At 34.9% G+C, this 27,501-nt stretch overlaps 1 long non-coding RNA gene across 1 annotated transcript in view; it reads right to left on the reverse strand.

Moving 5' to 3' along the window:
• LOC130543396 (uncharacterized) overlaps positions 1-27,501 on the reverse strand; it is a 175,742-nt gene that overhangs the window by 133,291 nt on the left and 14,950 nt on the right. Inside the window, exon 2 of the long non-coding RNA XR_008958709.1 lies at positions 26,124-26,229. This is a non-coding gene — a long non-coding RNA (uncharacterized LOC130543396). The remainder of the gene's footprint in view (positions 1-26,123; positions 26,230-27,501) is intronic.

The following is a 27,501-nucleotide window of genomic DNA, read 5'->3' on the forward strand; positions in this document are numbered from 1 at the left end:
TGCTTATTGGCTGAGCCACCCAGGTGCCCTGAATAAGAACTTTTTAACTATATAAGTGAATTAAATAACTCTAGATCTAGCAAGAAAAATGTTAACATAATTATCATTATTGTACACGGTTTCAAGATTTTCTGGTAGCTCTCTTAAAGGAATTTATGGATAAACTATTATGTAGTCATTCATTTCTTCAGCATATTTATTTAAATGTGTGGCATAAATTTTCTTTAGCCCTCTCTCCCAACCTTCCTTTTTTTTTTTTTTTTTAAAGATTTTATTTATTTATTTGACAGAGAGAGATAGCCAGCGAAAGAGGGAACACAAGCAGGGGGAAAGTGCAGCAGGAAGCCTGATGTGGGGCTCGATCCCAGGACCCTGGGATCATGCCCTGGGCCGAAGGCAGATGCTTAACGACTGAGCCACCCAGGTGCTCCTCTCCCAACCTTCTGTAGAATTTTTACAATAATTTCTACATAGGCATTACTAACAAAGTAATTTAGTAACAAGTATTTAGATATTAATACATGAAAAATTTAAAGTGTAGTTTTTTGCAAGAATGGTCTTTTTTAGACACAATGTCAGTCTGTAAAATACTAAATTTTCTATTAATAACACACATATAAGAAACTGGACAAAACCCTGACATTTCCCTTACTGTATAGTAATGTCACATGTCTTATAATTTAAACAGTTCACCACATAACGTTCTAAATAGGCATTGATTCATTTGTTTATCCCTGTCCCCACCCACTAGAATATAAACTATGTTCTTCATATGAGATCCTTAGGGCTTACAGCAGTGCCATGTACATGGAAGGCACTTAAGAATAAATACAGCCAGGATATGTTGCCGTAAGACTTTCTGATTAATGTAAAAGAAACTTGAAAGGAATCATGATGTCACATTACTCTTCCTTTCTATATTTAACCATATGAACAGGAAGAGAGACCAGAAGCAGGGTCTGAATACAGTTAAATCATAAAGAAGACCTAGACTATACTTGGCTTTAGAAGACAGATCATCAAATTAGGCAAAAATCAGAATCCTAGCTAAATTGTTTTGAAAAGTTGCTACTTAAAGACTTTGATGATGGGATGCCTACAGGGTAGGTTAAAATGCATAGTCCCAAAGATCCATTGGCTTCATGTAGGAAGTAATGAGAGCAGTCATTTACAAATAAAGAATAAAAAGGTAAGGACAGGAAGGTTTTAGTCTTTGGTGTAAATCAGGATTTTAACATGTATGCAAAATTTATTGGAGTTCAGGAAAAATCTTTCTTGATATTAGTTATCATGTATTGGTAGAATGTACTTAACTCAGGTTTCCTATGTTATATATCCTTTTCCTGTATATGACTATAGCCATTGGTTGAATGATTTAAACAGCTTGGGTGTCACGGGGAAAACTTCGTACTTTATTTTATCTTTTTAAAGAGAAATATGAAAAAAATGTAACTTGTCGTAATGCTTTTCTTTAATTCAGACCAACAAAATTACTGGCTCTTGAAAAAACTCCTACCAAATACCCAAATTGTGGTTATAGTGTCCAAACCACCATAAGCTAGAACTACAAATATTAACCCTATGTTAACAAGAGCTGAAATTTACTGAACACTTACTATGTACCATGTGTCAGGAGCTCTTGCAATTGCCTTATGTATGTATAGGCTCATTAACCCTTGGAAGAACACTGTGAGAAAATATTAATATCCTTGCTTTTCAGATGAGGAATCCAGAGCAGACAAATACCAACTGAATTGCCCCAAGGCACACAGAACCAAGTGGGAATCTGAGAAGTTTTACTTAGAACTTTGGTCTTAATCATCATGTTTTATTGCCTCCCATTAAGTTACCATGAGCACAAAGCACAATATTTGTTCCAATTTTTCCACTGGATTTCAGAATACATCAAAGATGTAATGGGGAATAAAATTATCAAGACTTAAATGAAACTATTTCATGTATTCCAAATTTTTCTTGGGGAAAACATCCCCACATTATTAAAAAATATTTTTCTTTCTTTCTTTTTTTTTAAGTAATCTCCACACTGACCCTGGGGCTCAAACTCATGACCCAGGCAGCATGTGTATGTACACACACACACACACACACACACACACACACAATGATAATGTTCATAAGTAATAGGAACTGATGAAATCAATAGAGTCAGATCTTAATTAAAAAACTGTTGTATGAAGGATAATGAACCTGGGTGGTGTGTGTGTGTGTGTGTGTGTGTGTGTGTGTGTGTGTAGAGATTGAAATATATAGATATCTCTATGTATACATACATACAACATAACTATTTTTTAAAAAATATCTCTAAAACTGGGATATACTTTAAGCAAGCCACAAGCAGATAAATAAATGTATATAACAGAGTAGTTCACAGAGATAGTTTAGCTGAGAAGTTCCATCACCCATACATGGGGAACCTCGTAAGAGTGAAGAGCAGGAATTATAGGGAAGTAATACCCTGGACAATCAGAGCTGCACTTTTTTCCCAAAACTGACAAGAAACAGATGGTTTTTTCATTTATCTTCTTTAGATGGACAGCACACCAAGTACCAAGCAAGATGGACATATACATATATATATTTTTTACACAAAGTATAACATAGTATAATAACAAAGCATCAAGAATAAAGAGAAAGGGTGCCTGGTGGCTCAGTGGGTTAAGCAGCTGACCCTTATTTTGGCTCAGGTCATGATCTTGGGGTGCTAGGATCAAGCCCCACATTGGGGCTCCACATTCAGCAGGGAGTCTGCTTGAGGATTCTCTCTCTCCCTTTCCCTCTAGCTGTTCCCTCAGTTGCTCACTCTCTCTCTCTCTGTAAAATAAAAAAATAAGTCTTAAAAAAAAAAGAATAAAGAGAAAAATCCTAAAAGCTGGGAAGAAAATAGCAAACAAATTAGAGTAACAGAAGATTATTAATCAGGAAGAAATAATACTCAGCTAATAAAATGAAGCTAACTGCAGACATTTTCAAAAATTTAACACAAAGGATTTACCAGCTAACTCTATCATAGTTGGTTCTAAAGGAAGATAATTAAAATAGAGAGAGAGAAAAAAATGAAATATTTCAACTTTATCTGTAATGTTTTATATTTTTAACTGAAAATATAAAGCAAATATAACAAAATTATTAGGATTTGTTAGTTCCAAGAGATTTAAAAATTGTCATTTATGCTTTTAGTCATGTTATTGTTTTCTTTACTTTTAATTTTTTACTAAAAAAAGAGAAGAACAAATGCATTGTCTATCATTCCCTTTCACTCTTATGTTTCATTTTCCTCAAATATAAGGCATGCTAGTGAATAAGGGTACTCAACATTCTAACTGTGCTACAGACAGAAGAAGGAGAAGGAGAGGGAGAAGGAGAAGAAGGAGGAGGAGGAGGAGGAGGAGGAGGAGGAGGAGGAGGAGGAGGAGGAGGAGGGAGGCGCCTGGTTAAGCATCTGACTCTTGGTTTCGGCTTGGGTCGTGATCTCAGGGTCACGAGATTTAGCCCCTCATCAGTTTCCAAGCTCAGCGCTGAGTCTGCTTGACATTTTCTCTCCCTCTCCCTCTGCCCCTCCCAATCATGCTCTCTCTTTCTAAAATAAATAAATAAATCTTTGAAAAAGGAGGGAGGAGGAGGAGAAAGAGAAGACACAAACAATGAATGAATAGGCCTCTAACAAATAGTTTGGATTTGAAACAAAAAACATATATGAAAAAAATTATGAATCACTGCTTCATTCAATTTCAGGAAAACAAAATACAATGAAATTATGATCGTGAGCTCTTTTGTCTGTGAAAATGTTAATATACTGAAAACCTGAAAAATGTATGTTCAAGGACTGTTCAGGCAAGATAATTTTAGAGGAGTCAATTTGAGATCTTTGTACTTCCTCTAACCTTTCTCTCATGATGCAAAAGAAACATATTCTTCATTCATCCCAAATCTCATTGTGCTCTATTGCCCTGGAATATGAAAATTTCGGAGGCTCCAAAAATTCGAACATTTTCTTCAATAACTAATCAATGCATCGTAAATGCACAGAGCTACTTGTCTTTCCTGCCTTATAAACTTCTGTTAAGGGTAGATAGATGGAAATAGGATATTTTGACTTGTGATATTTTGAATTTAGACATAAGTGGTGGAGGGCTGCTGCAGGAGTAATGCTAATTTTTGCATAATGAGTTAATCTCTTCCATTCCACGATTATTGTGAAAGAATGCATCTCTCATGGGAGTCCCATGACAGAAAAGCTTCATTATCAGAAATATTTATGCTAAAAATGGCCAATATACCCCAAGTTTTTTTTTTAAGTAAGCCTTTTTTTTTTTCCAGCTAGTGTTAAAACTTATTCCTAGGCTAGCTAGGTCATTAGATGGAAAGAAAAGTACCATTCACCAGCCAAGACAGAAAAGATGAGTAAAGCTAAGTTCTTTAAAATATAACTGCATTGTTTTCTAGGACAATTAAAGGTTTCTATATATATCAGTTAAAACCCAAGGATAAAACTTTTAAGGAACTGCAGTTTGAGTATATATTATTGAATAAGATATTTAAAACCATTTTGTCAATTGTATTTTGAAATATTCTAATGAAAGGCAATCTTCATCATTTCCCTTTCTTATTAACAAAAACTAAAATTATATGCAACCTTCCGCATCTATTATTTTTTAGCATAGATATCTTTCTCTTTTATTGAATAAATAGGAATATTTTGATAATGATATCTAATGAAATTAATGAAATGTGTTCTACTTTTACACTAGATTCTTATTTATTTAAACCAAGATGTACAAACTGGAGTCCAATATATTTGCACAAACACGCACAGGCAACTTTAACCTGGTGGTGCTTAATGTCAAGAATGCATTTTTATGGATCCCTCATCACCAGTGGATGTTATCATTGCATCTCAGGGGAATGGTGGTGTGCTCCTAATAACCAAATAGCAGCCTCAGGGCAGGAATGTTGAAACAATTCTATTTTCCTTTGCTGACATCAACATTAGGTCTTCTGGGGTCTTCCGAATATCTGCTGCAGTTGCTAAGGGGTTCTTCTCACTTGCAGCAAATTTGTAATGAAGATACAACTTTTATCATCCCATCTTTTCTTTCTCTTGGATACTCACTCTATTGTTAGTAATCTCTGCCTGCTTAGATAGCAAAATTACAGATTAGCTACTTATCTAGCAGCCAATGTTAAATACATGGCCACCTCTATAGATAGGAAATGATGGACCTTCCAATTCATTCACTACTCAGGATTATAGGGCAGACCATTAATGAATACACTCTGTTCCATCTTACATAACAATATTACAACCATGGCCAGAGGGTCTGAAATGATTCCCACATTCTTGTTCTAATGCTACTGGCAACATCACTCTTTTAGCAAGACTGAACTGCGAAAAGGTTTCTGCAAAACATCTTAGAAGCTGTGACGGATTTACAGTTATCTGACATGGTCATAATTTGTCCAGACATCACCTGAGAAGCCCAACAAAGTGGATTTAGTAATGTTGAATATCAGAATGAAAAAAAAGAGTTATTTAAAACAATGATTTTGCCTATCCCTTCATTGTAGACCCATTCCTTCTCTTTATTTCCCAAAGCTACCTATAGCAAAGCTACCCCCATTTTCTCTTAATTCAAAGAAATCCTAGGTAAAAGAAATAGAAAATATACTGTAAAACACACAGCCACACTTATAAAAAGAGAGAGAGAAAGAGAGAGACAGTAAGTACCATAATGACTCTGAGAAGCAATGAACAGTCATGGACAGAAGGATAAAGGCAGTGACTTTCTCTAGAAAGTAGAGAATATGGATCAGTCTACATAGGCATATACAAGCAAAGGGATTAAAGTAAGCCCTGGGAGAGACAGGAAGCCAGAGGTGGATTTATTAAATGATGACAGAAACAGTAACCCAGGACCAATCAAGTGAACAGGGTTCTAAAACAGTTCAACTAAACAGATTACAAGTACCAAGGTACATTTTCTTTTTTCTGTAAAAGTCAAAGTGTCCAGTGAGACAGTATTATGGTTGTTATGTGTTCTTGTCATGGTATTTCAAAGCCCTAATTGTTTGCAACGATACCTGATATGTGTCGGAAGAAATTGATGATGAATACAACATACAATATAGTTGATGTCTTAAAAAAAAAGAAAGGGCCGGGGCGCCTGGGTGGCACAGTGGTTAAGCGTCTGCCTTCGGCTCAGGGTGTGATCCCGGCGTTATGGAATCGAGCCCCACATCAGGCTCCTCCGCTATGAGCCTGCTTCTTCCTCTCCCACTCCCCCTACTTGTGTTCCCTCTCTCGCTGGCTGTCTCTATCTCTGTCGAATAAATAAATAAAATCTTAAAAAAAAAAAAAAGGGCCAAGTAGAATTTAATCACCAGGTCTTATAGGCTGTGTTAGTCTGACGAAAAATTGCTGTTATCTTTTCCAAAGTTCCTTGGAAATAAACGTTTTCTGAGGGAGTAAGATGAGAGGTAATAACTTAATGATCACTGTATTAAAAAATCGATGGAAGATGTTTATTTTCATTCTTATTATTAATTTACTAGCCATTCTACATTAAAGGAGGAGAAAGAAAAAAATAAGCACGAGAGAGAAAACTTTACAGAAACTATCAAATGCAGAGCTAACTGATGAGCTCAGAATTACTTTTATTTCAAGCTCCTACACTTACCAGTGAGAGCCAGACTGGTCCGTCATAAGATTCCTAATTTCTAAACTCTTAATTATTCCTACTTGTCTTATGATGAAATATTTTATAGGGAAAAATATTTGTTAATGTGGGTGAGCACAGTAGTGTGTGTGTCTATTTCACTATATAGTTCTTTAGATTTCGATGGAAACTGTGTGATACATTTACTGAGTATGAATAATTCACACGAGGACTATATGCCTATTTTCTTTGTATTTGTACAACAATTTAGTTCCTTTTGGTGACACCAAGAAGTCAACATGGAGAGGGTCTGGATCTTAGCTGCTCCTCTGAGGAAGGAAACCCTTCTAACTTTAAAGGACAATGTATTCATCTGGAATTCTTTTCATTTATTATTTAAACGATCCCTAGAACAATCCATATATCCCTTTATTTGATAAAATATCAGGTTAAGAATAGCCCGGGAGTAATTTTTTACTTCAGCTTGAATAATTGTGGGAAGACAGTGTGACAGTAGAAGTTTAAATGATACATCTAAATTACTGTCCTTTAGAGAGCTGCAGGAGGAATTTAAATTACAAAACAGGCAACAACCTAAATATTGTCAGCTAAGCACAAGCCTCCCCCAGTTCATCTGATCTCCTACTGAGAATTCTCTTGTTATGTGTCTCATACTAGTTTTCCAATGACAGACTTCAGATTTTAAACTATTCATTTTTCTTATAATTGCATTACTCTATAGGACCATTAAGATAATTAAAAGGGCAAATGAAGAATGTTATATGAAGCAAAAAGAAGGTAATTGGTTTTTAACAGGAAAATTCATGGTAATGCAGAAATTAGGCATGCACAAAGGTAGAGAAAAACATGAAATTACCCTATGTTAAAATAGCAAATTATCAAAAATATTATTTATATATACTGCATTTACAGTAGAGTAGTGTATCAGTTAAGAGAAGAAAGTAAACCATGCAATTTCCTCTGTGTCTACTTCCTACCATTGTTATCTACCATCCTCTACTGTGGGTTTCTGGTTTTGTTTTTCCCCTCTGTTGCATACATCCAGATTTACCCACATCACTGCAGTCTAGGGTCACACTGAATATGGGCATATTTATTAACAAACTACTGAAAAACTGTAAAACATCGACAAAACAACCCAGGTATCTCCATCCTATACCTTTATTTACGTTAGGACCTTTTGTTTGTTTGGTTTGATTTTGGTTTGTTTGTATACGATTAAACAGCACACTAAAAATCATTTGAAGGGGAATACAAAGGTAAAGAGACTGCTTCAACAGGCTGATAGAAAACAGGCACCAATAAAGGTACAATCACTACTTTTCTTGGACACAGCCTATAATTTACTTATAAACAAAACTGTTACACACACACCAGCAATAGCCATTATCAGAAACACGAACTACTCTTTGTAATCTTCATGAAATTTGTAATGGGAGTATCAGAGGAAGTCTATCCCAGCGAAGGACTGTCATTTAAGTCTCAGACGTGGCTATTTATTTCAGGTTGTTCTCCTCTGATTAACTTCATGACAGTAAACACATTATCCACGTACTCATCATCTGGCTACAGAACACAGATGGGAGGCAAGGAGGCCCTAGCCAACCAGGCAAGCACTGGAATTAACAACAGTCAGTTGCAGGATCTGCTAAATGAGGGTTACTGCTCATGTGCAGATCTCCTATTATTGTGGGGACAGACAACATCTTAGGCAGCAAGCTTAGTTATCGTCAAGACCAGAGAGTATAGGACTGCCAGCAAGATCCTCGAGTTTTTCTCCTTAAAAGTTGTGATCAATGCAATACCAGAAGTCATCAGTTGGTTTACTCTCAACTTCAGTCAAACCAAACACACCTACTCAAAATTATAAACCAAACCTTACACCACCCTAGCTAATTTTTCAGATTTTCTCATTTTTCAGGTGTTTTTAAGAACATCATTTTTTCTAGATCAGTTTCAGGTACACAGTACAACTGAGATGAAGGTACGGAGACTTGAACCTACACTGACATATCATTATCACCCGAAGGCAGAGTTTACATAGTTTTTACTATTACAGAATCATACAGAGTATTTCCACAGCGCTGAAAATCCTCTGGGCTTTGCCCATTCATCCCTGGCAACCAATGATCTTTATTCCTGTCTACACAGTTTTGCCTTTTACAGAATGTTACAAAGTATGAGTCACACCATACAGATTGTTTTTATAAAAAAATACTGTCCTACACTGTGTTCATAATCCTATTCTTTTATGTATCTATCCTAAAAGCCACCACCATGAATTTGGGTTTTTTTTTGTTTTTTGTTTTTAAAGATTTTATTTATTTATTTGACAGAGAGAGAGAGACAGCCAGCAAGAGAGGGAACACAAGCAGGGGAAGTGGGAGAGGAAGAAGCAGGCTCCCAGAGGAGGAGCCTGATGTGGGGCTCGATCCCAGAACGCTTGGATCACACCCTGAGCAGAAGGCAGACGCTTATGGACTGAGCCACCCAGGCGCCCCACCATCATGAATTTGAATGTATAAGGCCATTTAACTATTTATATAGGTCTATGAAAAAACATTTTAAATTTTCAATTAAATTTTCGTAAATGGTATTTTCTCACAACTTACTTTTCATATAACACTATTCACTTTGAAAACTGTTTAGAATGAACAAATTCATTTTGAAAACTATCTAGAATAAATAAAAGAATATCCAAAATTTATTTAACCATTCTCATACTAATGGATATTTAGATTCTTTTCAAAGTTTTATGATTACAAAAAACTGAAATGAGTATCCTTATGTTTCCTTATTTAAATCCGTCAAATGTCTCTAGCATATATTTGTAATTTGAATTAGTGGATGTGGGTTTGCACAGTGGCAAAATAGCACTCTAAGATGGTAAGGTGGTTTTTCAAAAAATTTACCTTCCCACAAACAATTTTCAATAGACCCTATTTTCAAAAGGTTTTTATTCCACATATAAATTTTCTACTTTTTTCCTTTGCTCATTTTTTTTATTGAATTGTAGATTTTTCTTACAACTTTTATTAGATTTTTTTTTTATTGTGGACGTTAATCCCTAGCCTGATATGGGGGATATTACTCATAATCTTGTTTATTTTTGCTTGTCCATTTATTTTTGATCACTCTTGCTTATAGAGCTATTTGTGTTTCCTAAAATCATCTTTTGAAATTTTTGGACCCTACTTTATTCCATTGCAGTATTTTTATTACTGCTTTTTATTTACATAACTTTAATACTGATTATTTTGTTATCTAAAAACTGAGCTCATTTTAAATATTATTTTTTAATTAATGTATTAAAATATAATTATAAAATTTCTTTTAAGTTCTGTTATGTTATAATATACAAGTTTATGTATTATATAATGCCTCTCCTGGCATTCTTTGCTAAATGTTTCAATGTCCAATCTAATTTTCTATTAATCCATGAAGTATTTAGACTTTAATATTTTCTTATTATATTGCATTTTGAGTCAGAAAATATGCTTTCAAATTGTGTCTTATATTATAGTCTATTTCCTGGTTTGATTGAATCAATGTTCAATGTATACTGTTGTTTGAATAAAAGGTTCTAAAATATATTTTAGGCTAATTTTATTCATCATGTTGTTTAAATCCTCTGAATCCTTGGAAAAACTTTGACAGCTTTATCTATCAGCTTCTTATTGAGCCCTCTTAAAAACTATCACTACCTTTTTGCAGTTCTTTCAGTTTGTGGGATGTGGTTTATATATTTCACGTCTTTCTTTTAGGTGAATAGAAGTTTATAACAGCAATATCTTTTTTATTGGCTGTCTTATTTTGTGGTACTCCTCTGCATCCCTATGAATTCCTTTCCACTTAAGTGCTAAGAGTTTATGTTTATGGGATTGTTAGACCAGCTTCCATCGATCCAAGTTCATTTTTGCCACTTCAGTAACTGGTCAATTTGTACTAATTTGCTGAATGGTCCGTTAGTCAAATGACCATTTCTCTGAACTTTCTTATTTCACCATGAAAACCAGTTTTCATTTTTTTCTTCATGATGGAACGTAAAAGAGTGTTCAATTTATCTATGTTGTCTTGCAACTGCTGCTGAAGATCCAGGGGCATAGAGAGGAAGGGACTGAAAAAGCAGGCAGCAAAGTTAGGTACTACAGTGATACTAACCAAAATTACCTTTTGATGATTTCTACAGCCTTCTCTTTCAGCATATACACATTCCTATAAATAGAATATAATCATAAGATTTTTTTCATATTAATTACATTCTGGAATATATTTTTATAAATGTACTCATAAATTTATATCTTTATGAGAATAGTATAATATTGTGCTCCCCAAGTCCACACCTCTTCCCTCTAGTCTTTCCCGCGTATAGCACTAGAAGTTTTGCTATTTAGAGACCAGTATAGACAAATAATGTGTAGTTATAATGCTTTCTAGTAAAAACAAAGGGAAACTGATCAACTACACACAATAAAAGCAGAATATCCAAATCAATCATTCACTGGATTGGTTATCTAAAAATTATCTACTTGGTGATTTGTCTAATTCTACCATTCTTTGATTTTTGATTCTCCACATATATTTTTTAGTTGTTTATTTTTTAGTCTTTCTCCTTTATTGAAATTACAGAAATAATTTTATCATATATATGATATATTATATATAAATATATATGATATATTATATATAAATATATATGATATATTATATAAATTATATAAAATATATATTATATATTATAAAAATATAAATTGTATATATTATAAATTATATATATATATAAATTATATATATTATATATATATTTGGTATTTGACAATACTGGGAATAATTCAATGAGAAAATAAATTCAGTGGCAGATAAATCTGCCACATTTAGAAAAGTATAAATTTCAATAACTATGTTGCTACACTTATGTTTTCAATCCAATTAAACAAATGTTAAAAAATAATAATTTTAGAAAACTCTAAGAAATTTCACATAATTGTTTGGGAACCTTAATCAAGTTGACAACTCTAGATGTTAACATGATCTAATGCACTCTAAAAATGTTTTGCAAGACGCTGGATAGCCAAAGATAACTAAAACAATATATTATTTATTCTGAAGCACAGAAGACAGCCACTGAACTAAAACTACAACATTAGAAAGAGCTCTTAAAATTGACTAAAAAGATATAGTGGAAGCTTAAATGCCTACTGTTAACTGAAAAAAGTAAATCCAAAAAAGCTATATACTATATGATTCCAGTTATATGATATTCTGGAAAGGAAGGGCAAAACTATGGAGATTATTTATCCACTCATCTACTGAAGGACATTTTAGTTGATGCCAAGTTTTGGCAATTATAAATAAAACAGCTCCTTTGGATAAAAATATTAAGGGCAATGATTGCTGGATCATATGGTAAAAGTACGTTTCGTGTTCCAAGAAACTACTAAAATGTCTTTCAAGGTGGCTGTACCATTTTACATCCCACCAGAATTCCTGTTGCTCCACATCCTCGCCGGCATTTGGTGATGTCAGTGTTCCAGATTTTGGTCATTCTACTTAGTATGTAGTGGTATCTCTTGTTTTGATTTGCATTTCTCTAATGTCATATGATATAGAGCATCTTTTTATATGATTATCTGACACCTGTATCACTTTTTTGGTGAGGTGTCTGTTAAAGTCTTTGGCCCATATTTTATTAGGTTGTTTTTCTTCTTATTGCTGAGTTGTAAGAGACTGTTTTTCTTCTTATTGTTGAGTTGTAAGAGACTGTTGGATATTTTGGTTAATAGTCCTATATCAGATGTGTCTTTAGCAATATTTTCTCCCAGTCCATGTTTGTTTTCTCATTCTCTTAATTCTCTTCAGATAGCTCTTGCCAGCTCAATAGTTTTGGTGAAAGGACTCATTCCTGGGGCTTCCTATCTGTTGTCTTTCGTGATATTATCTCCCCATATTCTTTTTTCTTTGCTAATAAAAAACCCATTTTCTTAATGGCCTATGCCATTCTCATTGTTCTAGTGGTATTAATTATTTTTTAGTGATATAAAGTTTGAAAGGGAGAAAAGACATTTAGCTATTTGTTCAGTATCCAATTTTATTTTACAGAAGCACTTGCTATCTTACTGCAAAATACTGTCTGCAGCAACTGTTCTTTATTTTATCACTGTTTATATTGCCTTTTAAAACCTATGGAAAAAAAGTTAATTATACCTTTTCATGGCTAGGAAACAACTCTGGGTCTTAGTTAGAAGAAAAAACATTGAAGCCAGTTGAAGCCAAAAGAAAAAGAGCACTTTTTATTTTCAGAACTACTCCTGGTCACAGGTCTTAGATAGTTTACACTTCTTCAAGACCTGAACAAGCCCTCCAGCTATTCCTGGATATTTCTCTTTCTAATTTCAAAGGCTGCTTCTAACTGAAGCAAAGCGATTTAGACTTAAAAGATTCCCACTGGTAAGGACTGGCCTCTGTTTAGTTCCTTAAAACTTTTCTTCTCAATCATATGGGTTATGTGAAAAATCACAGAATGCTAATAACAGAATTTAGTTTTAGAGATTACAAGGTCAATAATTTTGAAGCAGGGGAATCACTCGTTTTCACATAGAATTGACAAGTACATGTTTATGTGTAAGTATCATAAGTCCGTGCGAGAGTATGTGTGTATGTGTAAAAGCAGGGCCCTTCAGATGACAGAAGAGCCCCATCCACTCACTCTTCTTACCCACTTGGCCCCTTCAGCCAATCCTTGAGATTCCTCTGTATAACTCTCTGACAAGTCTAAACACAATTGAAACTACTTACATAATTTGATATCTACCTGGATAGTTTAGGAAACTGACATACAAAAGGTGGTAAGTTACTTATACAAGATCCCAAATGCAATAACAAATGGATGGTTTATACATTCTAGGCATATTGACCGTTCTGATTTTGTTGCTGTTGTTGTCTTTATATAGTTCTTGGCTGGACTAACTGCAGTCTACTTTGGAATACAAATCTCAGTCATCTGAAATGATGGTAGAAATGTTGGATTTATGTGTGTGTGTGTCATAATCAAAATATCAGCTTCAGGCAAGGTTTTGTGGACCGCAAATAACAGAATTGAAGCAAGTGTAAGGAAAGGAAACATGCTGAAATATCTCTTGTAATTCAAATATAATAGAGTCTCACAAATGACAAGAACTAGAAAATCATCAGAAAGCCAAAACCTAGGATTTTTTCTCTTTAAGTATTATATTTTTGCTTCTAATTTATTATTTTTCCTAGTATGCGTGATTTAATTCTTCTCTTTGTACACGGGAAAACGTAAACAGAAGTGTCTGGTAATAGCCATACTAGTTTTTATCATCCATTTCTGTAATCTACCTCAAACCAATGCAAAATTTCTGAAAAAAAGAATCTGATTGGACTGGCTCAGATGAGATGACTTCCATGCCCAATGAATTGTAACTAGGGAGTTTGCTGTAAGGTCTAAATAAGAAAGTTCATGGAAAATCCATAGTTTGCAGTCTGGTAAAAAGTAAACATTGGACGTGGGGGTGGAAAATGAATAGGAAGAGAAAAGGATTTTTAGGGCAGTGAAAATACTCTCCATAAAGTTAAAATGGCTTTTCATTATGCATTTGTTCAATTCATAGAATATACAACACCAAGAGTGAACCCGAAGGTAAACTTTAGGCTTTGTGTGATTATGATGTATCAACGTAGGGTTTGCCTTGGGTAAAAAATGTACCATTCTGGTGAGTGATGTTGGTAATGGGGGAGGCTGTGTGTCTGTGGGGGCAGAGGTTATATAGGAAATCTCTATACCTTCCTCTTAATTTTGTTAAAAACCTAAAACTGCTGTAACAAGTGAAGTCTTTTAAAATATAACTAAAAATAAACCATACATTTCATTATCATCTTCGTTGTCACCATCATAGACACACCCATAATTAGGGGCAATCCTTCTAAGTCTTACTTATGTGTTTATCCTAAGGTATACAGGCAAACCCCATATTCAGAGTGGTTCCAGAAATAGAAAATTCCAAAAGATAATACTCCAGTACCATACTCCAAAAAGTGAACTCTGCAAAACACATTCAGAAGAATAACTCAATAATGATCAAATGTAGATAATTTCAATTTATCAAATAGATGCCAGTTACTGCTAGGATAATAATAATAATATGTAATCAATATTATACATAACCCCTGAGGATAGGAGTTCAGTCTTGACTTTATTTTTTTTCTGACTATCTGTTACTTGGATTCTGACTCATTACAGTCTTTGGAAAAGCAGAAGTGTTTGTACTTAACCCAAAATAAGAACTGCATTTCACAAGTGTCATTGGCAATGTGCTATTTAAAAGTTGAAAGATTGCTAATTATTGGGGATGCTCACATGGTTGAGCCTGAATGTGAGAGTCGGTGCTGCAGCTCAACAAAGCACTGAGACAGTTTGAACAATTTTGAAGGACAAAATTGGAGGGCATGGAGCATTTGCAGCCTAAGGCTATGGCACGAAGCAGCCACAACACTACCTTGCCTAGAAACCACCAAACAGTTTAAAGTATCGTTGTGGGAGTAAGGGGAAAAGAGTGCTTAGAAGTGTTTGATTTTTAATATTTCTGAGTATACACATGATAAAAAGTATTGAAATGCAGCATTACCATATCTGAATCAATTTAGTGTCTGTATTACAAAACCTCTTTGGGTTTTTATAAGAGAAACAGTAGTGGAAACATCAAGGGAAAAGAGTATCACTTTTTTTCACATTAGAACATCCTGAGAGTTTACAACTGAATATATTTTTTATTTTTAATTCAGAAACACGTAGATACAGGGACAAAGACTAGCTAATGCCTTGCTTTCAAATTTAATGGCACGCTTAACAAAATCACATCCGGTAAAACAGGCTATGAAGTTTTGTTCCTCTGAACTGCATGATTATATCTCATTAATCCGTGGAGCTCAGTTGTGCTTTCTTAGTATTTGTGGCTTCAGTCTTTTCAATGAGTTGCTGGCACCATAGGCTCTGTCGCCCTGGCAGCTTTCTAAAAATGATTGCAGCTTAATAGCCCTCACATCGGAGTTGTTTACTGCCAACAGTTGAAATTAACTGTAGTGCCTGTTAGCCCAAGAGAAACAAAATTTTTAAATTAGAGCCTCAGCACTTTTCATTTCTCATGGAGCCCTTACATCAAATGTATTCACAAAGAGGTGAGTAAAAGGCAGTGAGCAGTTCAAACTATAGTTAAGTTTTAATAGGATACTATTGCTGTCTCCTTTCTGTAAGCAAGGTTTCAACAGTAGCCAACAAGGACAACAGCACTAAAACTCAACCCTTCTGGTATTAATATTCCATCTGGTGTGTAATCTCCATCCTCACAGGGCAGAAGAAATTTCTTTTTTTTTTAACTGAGTAAACAATGCTGGCAACTTCTAGTGTAGACTGAGAAAAATATGTAAGATTTGACAGGGAGAGTTAGATCTAGCTCTTCATGTTTATTGCAGAAATAAAAAAATGATGTGGGTTCAAGAGGCCAGTTTTTCCTTCCCAGAGACGTGCCAAATATCTCAAGCAGATCTTACATCATTAACTGAATGCTAGAAAAGATATAACATATTTACCTACCTTATCTCCACGGGCCCTATTTCATCATTTCAGGGTAGGTACTATTACCTCCATTTTAGAGATGAGAAAACTAAGGTGCCGAGAAGTGAAATAAATCGTTGACGGTCAGATAGCCAATTGATGGTACAGCTGTGACTTGAACCCAAGTCCATCTCACTCTAAAGCCACAATGCATGTGTTTTCTTTTAATGTCAACTATTTTATATTGATTTTTTTCTATCAAAATAGCCATGATTTGACAATTCAATGAATTTGGCATATTTATAGAATTCTAAAGGCATCTCTACCTATTACTAAAATCAAATTTTAGAACATTCCCATCCTCCTAAAAAGAAATCTTGTGCCCAGTTAGTATCACTCTTCATTTCCACCCCTCATCCTAGGTAACTGTGCACTTTTTATCTGTATAGATTTGTCTTTCTTGGTCAGCTCATATACATAAAATCATGCCATATGTATTTTTTTCATGTCTGATTTCTCTCATTGAGCATAGCACCCTAAGAATTTTTGAAGGTTAACTGATTTTTATTGCCTCTGCCTAAATATCCTACAGAACAATATTCAAAAACTGAGTTCAAAAACAGAGTTACAATCCTTTGTACATGCAGTTTAATCTCTCTGGGGATTTAAAATAATGTGTGGCATTGAAATTTAAAGATAAAGTTTGTGTGTTTTTTTCTCTAATTACATTCCTATAGTCATATTTAGTTGGTAATGAACTTGACTGAAATGTACTAGAGACCAATGAACCCTAGGAAAAATGAGAATTAATAGGCTAGAATGAGCAGAAATTAGATGACATATTCCTTAGGTAGTTCTTATTACTGTAACATATGTAAAGGTTCCTTCTGATTATAAAATTCCATATTTCCTCAAAAGATTCTTCTTTGTTATCAAGCTATTAAGGTTACAAAATCTAAAAAAGTATCTTATATTAATTTATTTGAAATGTATGTGGGTGGGACTGAAAAAAATGTAGGTGTGTGGTATTGAAACTTGACATTTATATAGTTCTGTAATAAGAAAAAAGGCACAAGTACCAGAGCAATCTTGAAAAAGAAGAATAGGGGCGCCTGGGTGGCACAACGGTTAAGCGTCTGCCTTGGGCTCAGGGCATGATCCCGGCGTTATGGGATCGAGCCCCACATCAGGCTCCTCCGCTGTGAGCCTGCTTCTTCTTCTCCCACTCCCCCTGCTTGTGTTCCCTCTCTCACTGGCTGTCTCTATCTCTGTTGAATAAATAAAATCTTTAAAAAAAAAAAAAAAAGAAAAAGAAAAAGAAGAAGAAGAACAAAGTGGGAGGTATCATGCTCCCTGATTTCAAACTATACTACAAAGATATAGTAATCGAGACAGTATAGTGCTGGCACAAAACAGACACACAGATCAACGGAATAAACTACAGAGCCCAGGAATAAATCCACACAGATACACTCAATTAATCTACAACAAATGAAGCAAAAATAAAAGATGGGAAAAAGACAGTCTCTTCAATGATTAGTGTTGGGAAAACTGAACAGCTACATATAAAAAGAATGAACTGGACTGCTTTCTTCTACAACATACAAAATAAATGGGTTAAAGACTTGATAACACCAGAAAGCATTCAATTCTTAGAAGAAAACATAAGCAATGAGCTCTTTGACATTGGTCTCAGCAATAGTATTTTGGACTAGTCTCCTCAAGCAAAGGCAACAAAAGCTAAGATACACAAATGAAATTATATCAAACCGAAAAGCTTTTGCACAGTGAAGGAAACAATCAACAAAATGAAAAGGCCCCCTACTGAACAGAAGAAGATACTTGCGAATAATAAATACAAAAAGGGATAGCATCCAAAATATATAAAGAACTTACACAACTTAGTATCAAAAAACCCAAATGACCTGACTTCAAAAGAAATTTTTCCAAAAAGACATACACATGAAAAGATGCTCAATATCACTCATTATGAGGGAAGAGGAAATCAAAACCACAGTGAGATATCATCTCACACCTGTCAGAATGGCTATTACCAAAAAGATAAGAAAAAAACAAGTGTTGGCCAAGATGTGGATAAAAGGAAACCCTCATGCACTGTTGGTGAGAATGTAAATTGGTGCAGACACTATGGAAAACAATATGGAGATTCCTCAAAAAATTACAAATAGAGCTACCATTTGATCCAGCAATTCCACCTCTGGGCACTTAGCCAAAGAAAATGAAAACACCCATTTGAAGAGATATGCACCCCTATGTTCACTGCAGCATTATTTACAATAGCCAAGATATGGAAGCAAGCTCAGTGTGTACTGAAAGACGAATGGATAAAGTAAATAAACAAACAAAACAGAAATAGATTCATAGATAAAGGAAACTCTTGGTTACCACAGTGGGGAGCAGTTAGAGTGAGCAAAATAGGTGAAAGGGATTAAGAGGTACAAACTTCCAGTTATACAATAAATAAATCATGGTGTTAGCATGTACAGTATAAGGACTGTAGTCAATAATATTATAATAACTTTGCACAGTGACAGATGGTAGCTAGACTTTTATGGAGATCATTTTTAATATATAAAAATACTGAATCACTATGATGTACACCTGAAATAAATATGATATCGTACGTCAAGTATACTGTGACTTTAAAAAAAAAGGCATGATTGTTAAGGCAAAAGTATTGGTTAATTGTTCTTCATTAAGAATCATGAGTAAAATATATGGTTGCTTCTAATTCTCAATTCACCAACACTTTAATTATATGGAGGTTGCAGTTCTGATAACTACAGCCCAAAAGTCATTGTTGTTAAATACCAAAAGATAAAAACAAAAAAATTACTGACAAATAAGTATAAATATATTCCAAGGGAAAATAAACTACAAAAGACAAAATAAAAAGACATTACCATTTCCAAAATCAAGAAAAAGATCTTCACCAAAAACAAAGCAAACAAACAAAATAGGTAGAATGAAGCTTGAGGCCCCAATGCAAACACAGGTAGCTAAGAGCTAGATGCCTTCATAGTAAAAGAAATAAGAAAAGCAAACATGTGATGAATATTCACTGCAAGAAATTGGGATAGGACCACTTACCAATAATATGAGGCTGCACAAAGCTGTGCCCACTGCCTAGGATTTGGGGGTCTACACTGCTATAATTTAGGGAGACACAGACACAGTCTCAAAACCAATATTGGTCAGGTGCCCTGCATTTGGGGGTTATCCTGTGTGCTGAGTAGATATAACTGTAAAATAACATGATGGGAGGGTAAATCTTGCTTATTCTGTAGGAAGGTGTGAGTATCAAGTGAGATAAAATACTTCTTGACTTGGCACAAAGGAGGTTTTCAATTCAATTTCTGATTATTGTCAGGAGCTCAGCTGAGCTGGAAGAGCTGAGCTGCCAGGTATCAAAGTAGTCAGTTAAAGCAACAGGCCAAAAATGAGAGGTACACCTTTACTCACTTCCTGCAGTGGTATAAGCAAGAGCCGAAAACCAAAGGGAGAACATACTCACCTGAGCCATGTCCCCCCATGGAACTCTGCACTAGTCAAGGGTCAGGTGAATCAGCACAGAAGTGGAGGTGGGGGAGTTCCCATATACTGCACATCCAGTTTCCCTTATTTTTTTTTCTCACTTTTTTGAGGTGTAATTGACAAAATTGTATATATTTAATGTGTACATGTGATGATTTGACATATTGCATATTGATTGTGAAATAATCAGCACAAGTAAATGAACACATCCGTTGCCTCACATAGTTACCTTGTTGTGTTGTGAAAATGCTTAAGATCTACTCTCTTAGCAAATTTCAAGTACAAAACGGAGCATTTTTAACTATAGTCACTATGCTTTACATATTGAGGTTCTGATTAGAGTGTATCATGCCGAATTCTAGGAGCTATAATTCTGACTTCACCAGAAGTTCTGTTTTCATTATTTATTTAATCATCTCAAAAACATTTGAGGAGAAAAGTATGTGGTTTACTTATTTTTTTGCAGTTTTTTTTTTTTTGGTAGCAAAACTGAAATGGTACAGTGGAGACTCAAATCTAGATCTATCTTATTCTACATACATGTTTTTAACAAATATAAAATAGCTTCGTCCTAAGTAGAAACAGCCTCAGCTTTTTTGTATAACTGCCAACTTTTTTTTTCCTCCTTTTTACACGATATATATTTGCAACTACAACCTAGATAGAAAATGGGAGAAGAACACGCAGAATTGTGTGATAACAGCACTGGATGTCAGAGCAAAGTCGTTCCCTGGAGACATTCACGATGGGCACACAACCCAGCAAAACGAGAGAGCTCATCCATTCATGTATGCATTCTCGACTGTTTATTAGGTGCAAACTAAGCCTCGTCTGGAGTGTCAGAAAAGTGTGAAGAGTGACTAAGTCATCACTTATCCCAGATGTGCCTCAAAATATTTAAAGCAGTACATATCTGCTTAATTATTGTCTTCTAGTCTTCAGGGCTGCAGTACTATTTTTCTATATAATTAACTTGTAAAGAGAAGATATTATATTTTATTTTCAAAATTAGGGAGAAGAGATTATTAGGAGAGGTATCAAGCCTAGATAAACACTTTGCTTGTGTTTTAATATACATAAGGACCATTGAGAGAGAAAATGGCTTGCTACAGAACACTGGATGTTGCAATTCTATTAAGCAAGGTTTTCCCTGTTTCCTTAGAGCATCTTAAAAGATTCTGGGTTCTATTTATGTAAGCTGTTTCATAAAGGAGAAACATATACATTGTTTATTAGAATGATGCATGTCTTCTTCCTTGCGTATTTGTAGAGAAAATGTTCACAGTCAATGCAGTATATTATAATTTTTTCTGCCCAGAAGAAAGTTTAAAGACAAGTAAAACTCAGATTAACAAGCCCTAGAGAACAACCCCAAACAGTCCTGAAAAATGTATGCAGATTTCAATAGTTCATTTTGAGTTTAAGGTGCCCGATACCTAGTTAAAAACTCTATGTGTGATTTTTCAGGCCTGATCATAGACTAGTACAAAGGCTATACTAGCAGCCTTTATGGAGGAAAGCTGCACATCCTCACACCTGATCTCGTGCACAGCCAGCACGTTAGAGTCTCAGAGAGTCACAGTCAAGGACATAGGCCCTTCTGTAAATTTGCATATCCACATATTTGCACTCTTTGCCCATGCACTTTCGCTCCTATGTCTCATTATCTGGGACCTCGAGAGGTCTCCTTATAAGGTGGGGGGAGGAGAGGAAATATTGAAGATTCTTTTCTCCTCTCTGATTCAGGTTCAGAATCAGTACTTTCCCTCTCTAAGCCACTCCTGCTCCTTACTCCCCACCCCACCACCACCACCCCAGGGTCCATAAAACCACAGAAGTCTTTGGTTTGGAATTCCCTGGGCAGTGAGAGGACCCCCTACATCTGTGCTGACCCCCTGACCCTTACCTGTGCACCAGTTCAGGTTCACGAGGGTGGGGGAAATGGAACAGGGCACTAGGCACAATCTCTGGTTTTAGCTCTTGTTTATACAATCAGAGTAAGTTATTAAAGGTTTGATTGTTATTTTCATTTTGGGTTTGTTGCTTTGATCAGCTACTTGAACACCTGAGAATTCAGCTCTTTCCAGCTCAGCTGAGCTCCTCACAAAGTTATGTATGTGTTTTTCAGAGGTTTTAAAAGGTCCTTCTAAAAGTATCAGTCACTGATGTAAGTTTTCTGTTTCCATTGACCAGAAATTTATAGAGCACACCCTGTGGCCGGCACCCTGCTAAGTGATGGACCACAAAACAGAAGAAGCCTAAGTCCCTACTTGGGAATGGGAAAGGCCAGTTTTCCCAACTTGGGAAAGCGGAGAAAAGTGGAGAAAAGACCTCACCAGGGAGGTCTTGGAGACAACTTTTTCAAGAAAATATAACAAGGAAGTAAAGTCAGATGAACATAAAGGGAATACAGTGCTATTTCATAATTGGGGCTAGAATACTTTTACTCAGAGAATGTTCTGCACATAGATGAAACAGGTGTTGTTATACATGGGTAAAAAGTCAAATGTAGACTTCTGCCCTTCTGCTCTGATGCAGATTACACTATCTCCACAGATTGCCTGACGTCTGACTTGAAATGTTTCTATAGAGATATTCGTTCTTTCCATGAATACAGATGTTTTTCACTGTGATTATTTCAGTAAGGCTGGTCTTACCAAAATGTGTGTAATTGGCTTTCATTTTATTTAATGTGCAGACATGTTTAATCAAATTAATACTAGTTGAGTTAAGATAAAAGACTAAAACTATCTTCTGGTAAGAAGAGAATATCTGGATATGAAGCTAGGTGACTGTAGAAAGCTAGCTTGGATGGAGAGGGGCAAGGGAGCCAGCACTTTGCCACTGTCATCTGGAGAAAAGTCAGGAAGCAGCAAGAAAGGATAGGAGGCATACGTGGGAAGGAGAGAGAAACCAAAGGGAATTCATTACCCTAAAATTTTAATAGTCCCTGCACTGTTTGCAGCAAATAACGTGAATGCAAAATGCCAGTTACTATGGGGCTGAAATCTAAGAGTCACAGTATGCTCACAGGAGTTCCGTTACTCAATGTCAAGTTTGCTATAGTGGTTACTTAGATTTATATGCTACACATGAATATATGAATATTATATAGATATGTATTTATATATACGTGTGTATACACACACACGCACACATACACCCACACACACATAAATATTTAATTATGAGTAGCCACAAGGCTTACAATGAGAGCCATCCCAAAATAGAAATATCATATTGGTGCCTTGTTTTCTTTACTTATAAGGCAAACTTTCTAATTGATGAGTCATAACCTGCTAGAATTCTCAGACTAATACAATCCAAGACAGTTTCCCAGAGTTATGTGTTTGGGTGCCAACATTCACAACTCCTGTTACAGCTGGTGTATCCCAGCTCTCCCAGACACCCTGTCAAAATAATGAGGCAGTGAAAATGCAAAGTGTACATCTCTATGTTCAAGACCCATATCTGGCACTTGGGCTTTGCATGTGTCACAGAGAGGATATGTCCAAGGAATGATTTTGATTAGACAGACGTCTTCCACCTGCTTACCCATCACAACTGCAAAAATACAAGTCCACTCTAATAATATATTTAAAACTTCTAGGTCAAAGACTATAATTTGGGTTTATCTGAATGTAGACTGTAAGTAAATGACCACAATTAACCTAATGGACAATGTAATTTAAATAACAGTAAGACATAGAGGGAAATTTTCAGCCATTAAAGCACACTTTGGGAGGTATTACAAATCATAATACCAGATGCCAGATTTTTACTATCTTAGATTCTTATTCTCAAGAAATACATTTCCATATAATCCAAAAATATTTAGATTAATACAGTTATTTTTATGCTGAAGGAGTGTGCGTCACATTTCTTTTAATAAACGGCTACATTTTTCTTGTTTCTAACTTCTTTCTTAACCAACTTTAACAAAGAACTATATAGTCCACACTGCTTCCTTCTTGTAGAACGATTGAAAATGTCTCTCATTTTGTTCTAGGTGATTCCTGCACCTGTTCTGAATCCCTCGTACTTCTCTCATGATTTTCTTCCAACAAATTATTTTACTCTCTCACATCTTTACAGCATATGTAAGTACTTATATACAGACACGAGATCTTCAGTAAGTCTTTTACAATTGATTTAAGTCTTCTCAAACTTCTCGAGTTAGAAATCTGTCTATTCTTGGGGCATCTGGGTAGCTCAGTCAGTTAAACGCCCAACTCTTGATTTCAGCTGAGGTCATGATCTCAAGGTCTTGAGGTGGAGCCCCATTTAGGGCTCCACACTCAGCGGGGAGTCTGCTTCCCCTCTCCTTCTGCCCCTCCCCCCCAAAAATAAGTTTTAAAACTCTTTTAAAAAAGGAAATCTATTTGCTCTTTCTTGGTCTATATCTGCTCACTCTACTTTCAAAACTGTCACTTTAAAAAAATGAATTATATTCCTAGCACTTTGTTGCTTTCTTGATAGTTAGCTTGTCATAGCCAACATTTAAAAAAAAATTCTCACACTTTTAAGCTTTTTCTTGACATATAATGACATTGCAGATACATCTCAGTCTTTCAAAAATAATATTTGTTTTGCCCTTCGACCTCTTCACTAGATTATGTGGATTCTCCAGTCTTTTAGGTTGAGTCCCTTTATTATCAGGAAGGGATTGAGTCACTGTTACCACTCCAACTCTGACCGTTGAAATGAGCCAGTTTATCTGTGCATATTTTTAGAAAAAAAAAAATACCCAATTGTGGGCCATTTGTGCTCTTTCGAAGTCTTCCCAGATGATCTTATCATTCATTTGCTCCAAGCATTCTAACATGTTTCTGCCTCACTACCTCCTCCATGCCTGGTACTCTGGCTCACCAGCTCCATTTCAAGCCATACCAGTTGGGTTACCAACCTTGGTATTCTCATTTAACTCTTGGATTGGCTATTTCCTCAAGTTTTGGCTCACACCCAGATGCAGACAAGCCACTCTTCTTATATAGACTTGGTTTCAAAGATCAAGAAAGTGAGACATTTTTGAACATTGAATCAGGAACACTGATATTTATCCACCCTAAATGAAGACCACAAGATCTGTATGCTTACTTTACTATTTACTAATATGAAGCCTTAACGAAGTTCCACAATATTTCTGATAAATCAGCTGCTAATCTTACTGTGCTTTCCAGCACAAATTGTTTTGCTCTTATTGCTTCCAAGATTTTCTCTTTGTCTTTCAACAGTTTGTGCTGTCTAGTTGTGGATCTGTTGTTATCCTCTGTGGTGCTTGCTGATGTTCTTAGATGTGTACATTAAGGGTTTTTTTTTAAATTTAGAAAGTTTTCAGTCATTATTTCTTCAAATATTTTTCTGCACTTCTCTTTCTCTCTTCTCTTCTAGTCTAGTCCATTATGGGTGTGTTGCCATGCTTCCTGGTGTCCCACAGTTCTCTGAGAAACTATTCATCTTCATTTTTTCTCTCTTCTTCATATTGCATAACTGCTTCTGGGCTATCCTCAAGTTTATTCATTATTTCTTTTGCCAGATGAAATCTGCTGTTGAGCCCCTACAGTGAATTTTTTTACTTTAGGTATTGAACTTTTCAACTTTAGAATTTTCATTTGGTTCTTTTGAACATAATTTTTATCTCTTGCTGACTTAATTTCTCGAGTCACTGTCTTCAATCTTTCCTTTAAATCTTAAACATGGTTTTCTTTGAATATATTTACAGAACTTCGTACTACACTAGTACTCTATTACTTGTACTTTGAACATATTTATAATAGATGCTTTGATTTCCTGCTAAGTCTAACATCTAGGTTTCTTATGAATAGTTTTTCAAAAACAAACACATATTTAGCTAAAAAAGTGATTGCAGAGATGACTAAATGAGCATACAGTTATCTAAGTTAAGGACTGAGATACAGGAGTAGTGTGTTTATGGGGAAACCTTTTTTTTAAAGCACTTTAGGAAATGTTTTTTTCTCAGCACATTTTTATGTATTTGGTTTCCTTTTGTGTACCATTAAAAGAATCAGAAGAAACAGAAAATCTTTAGTCTCCTTCACAAAACTTCCTATGACTCCTTCTACTCTTTTGCCATTCTATGCTATGAATAATGCTATAATCAAACATTATATGGATTTGTATATATCCACAGTTTCTAGATACCTTAATTTGGATCAGGGAGATACAACAATTGAAAATAAGAAACAAATTGAAAAAAAATAAATCATGTAATGTATAGATATACGAAGGCTTTAAATATTACAAATAATTAAGTATAAACCATTTTTTTTTCTGGAACTTACCTTATCTGACACCTTCTCCGAACAATTCAGGAAGTCTGCTCTTCAACGGTGCTTCATTACATACTGATGACCACCAATACATTCCGTCCTCTGGTCCATTGCATACCTTCGAATACAAAAGTTACAATCTATTCTCAGAATCATGTTTCCCCAAGGCCAAAGTTTTTGTTTATGCCTCAGTTCATCTATTTTCTATGGTAGGTACTGTCCTATGAATTTCTTCATCAATTAATTTCTGACAAGTTAGTCCTATAATTTTTTTCCCAAACTCTGAATCCAATTAGTGGTTATCTCATTTTCAAATTAAAACTCCCTATCACATAGGTCTTATTATATTTTCACATTTAAGTTTCTTTAACCTCAATTTCTAGGTTAGTAGTAGAACTGAATAATACTTGAATTTAAAACAGTGAGCATTTCTAAACCATCCTTTACAAATATCTAAAGAATGTAAATTGAGCTATAGGAATAGATAGGATGAGAGAAGTTTCTAAACAATGTGGATTTATTTACTGGCTATAGTAAATACTTAATACATTTGATTGTTTTAAACTTAAAGAGCAATCTTGACTCTGCTGTTAACACTTTGCATACTTCTTTCCAAGAACTGTTTTCATTAATGCATTTGTATATATGTATATGCATGTGTGTATATGTGGGGTTATGCTTATATACACAGATTTATATTTATGTAATTGAGAATAAGATGACACATATAGCTTTATATCTTTGAATTTTCACCTGATTTGTGCCTTCAGTATTTTACTTAGCATTAAATATTAACCAAAATTTGATTTCTACTTAATACGTAACTATTCATATATGCAGCACATTAGTCAAACACTTCCACATTGTTCACTATTAGTTTTATTTTTCCTTTAGAATTTTCATTCACATAAATATCACTCTGGTGAACAGCCTTTGAAACAAACTCTAGCTTGTATGTCTGAGTATTTCTAGCACTACTTCTAGGGAAAAGTCTTGCATGGGTAGTTAAGGGCTAAATAAAGGTTTCTAACACATAATTCAAATTTGGTCAGGTAATATTTTATACTCCCAAAAAATGTTATGCAGGGACTCATCCCCTCCTACTTCTCCAAGATGTTTGGTTTTTACATAATAAAAAAATAAAAACAACAAAACAGCTCTACATATTTTACACTTGGATTAATTCTTGTTTTCTCAAATCAATTCTGCATTCTCCATGAAAAACATGAGCCCAAGAGGTGAAGAGTAAGAAATTAAAGTTCAGATTATTAGTACTGCTTTCCAAAAAGGCATTTAAAATTCTCTGCTATTTGTGTTTATATTAGGAAACATCCTTTTTAAATGTCAGTAAGCATGCTTTCCAAATGCATTTCCTTAAGCATCCTTATTA

This window comes from Ursus arctos, unplaced genomic scaffold (assembly GCF_023065955.2).
Source record: "Ursus arctos isolate Adak ecotype North America unplaced genomic scaffold, UrsArc2.0 scaffold_12, whole genome shotgun sequence".
Lineage (NCBI taxonomy): Eukaryota > Metazoa > Chordata > Mammalia > Carnivora > Ursidae > Ursus > Ursus arctos.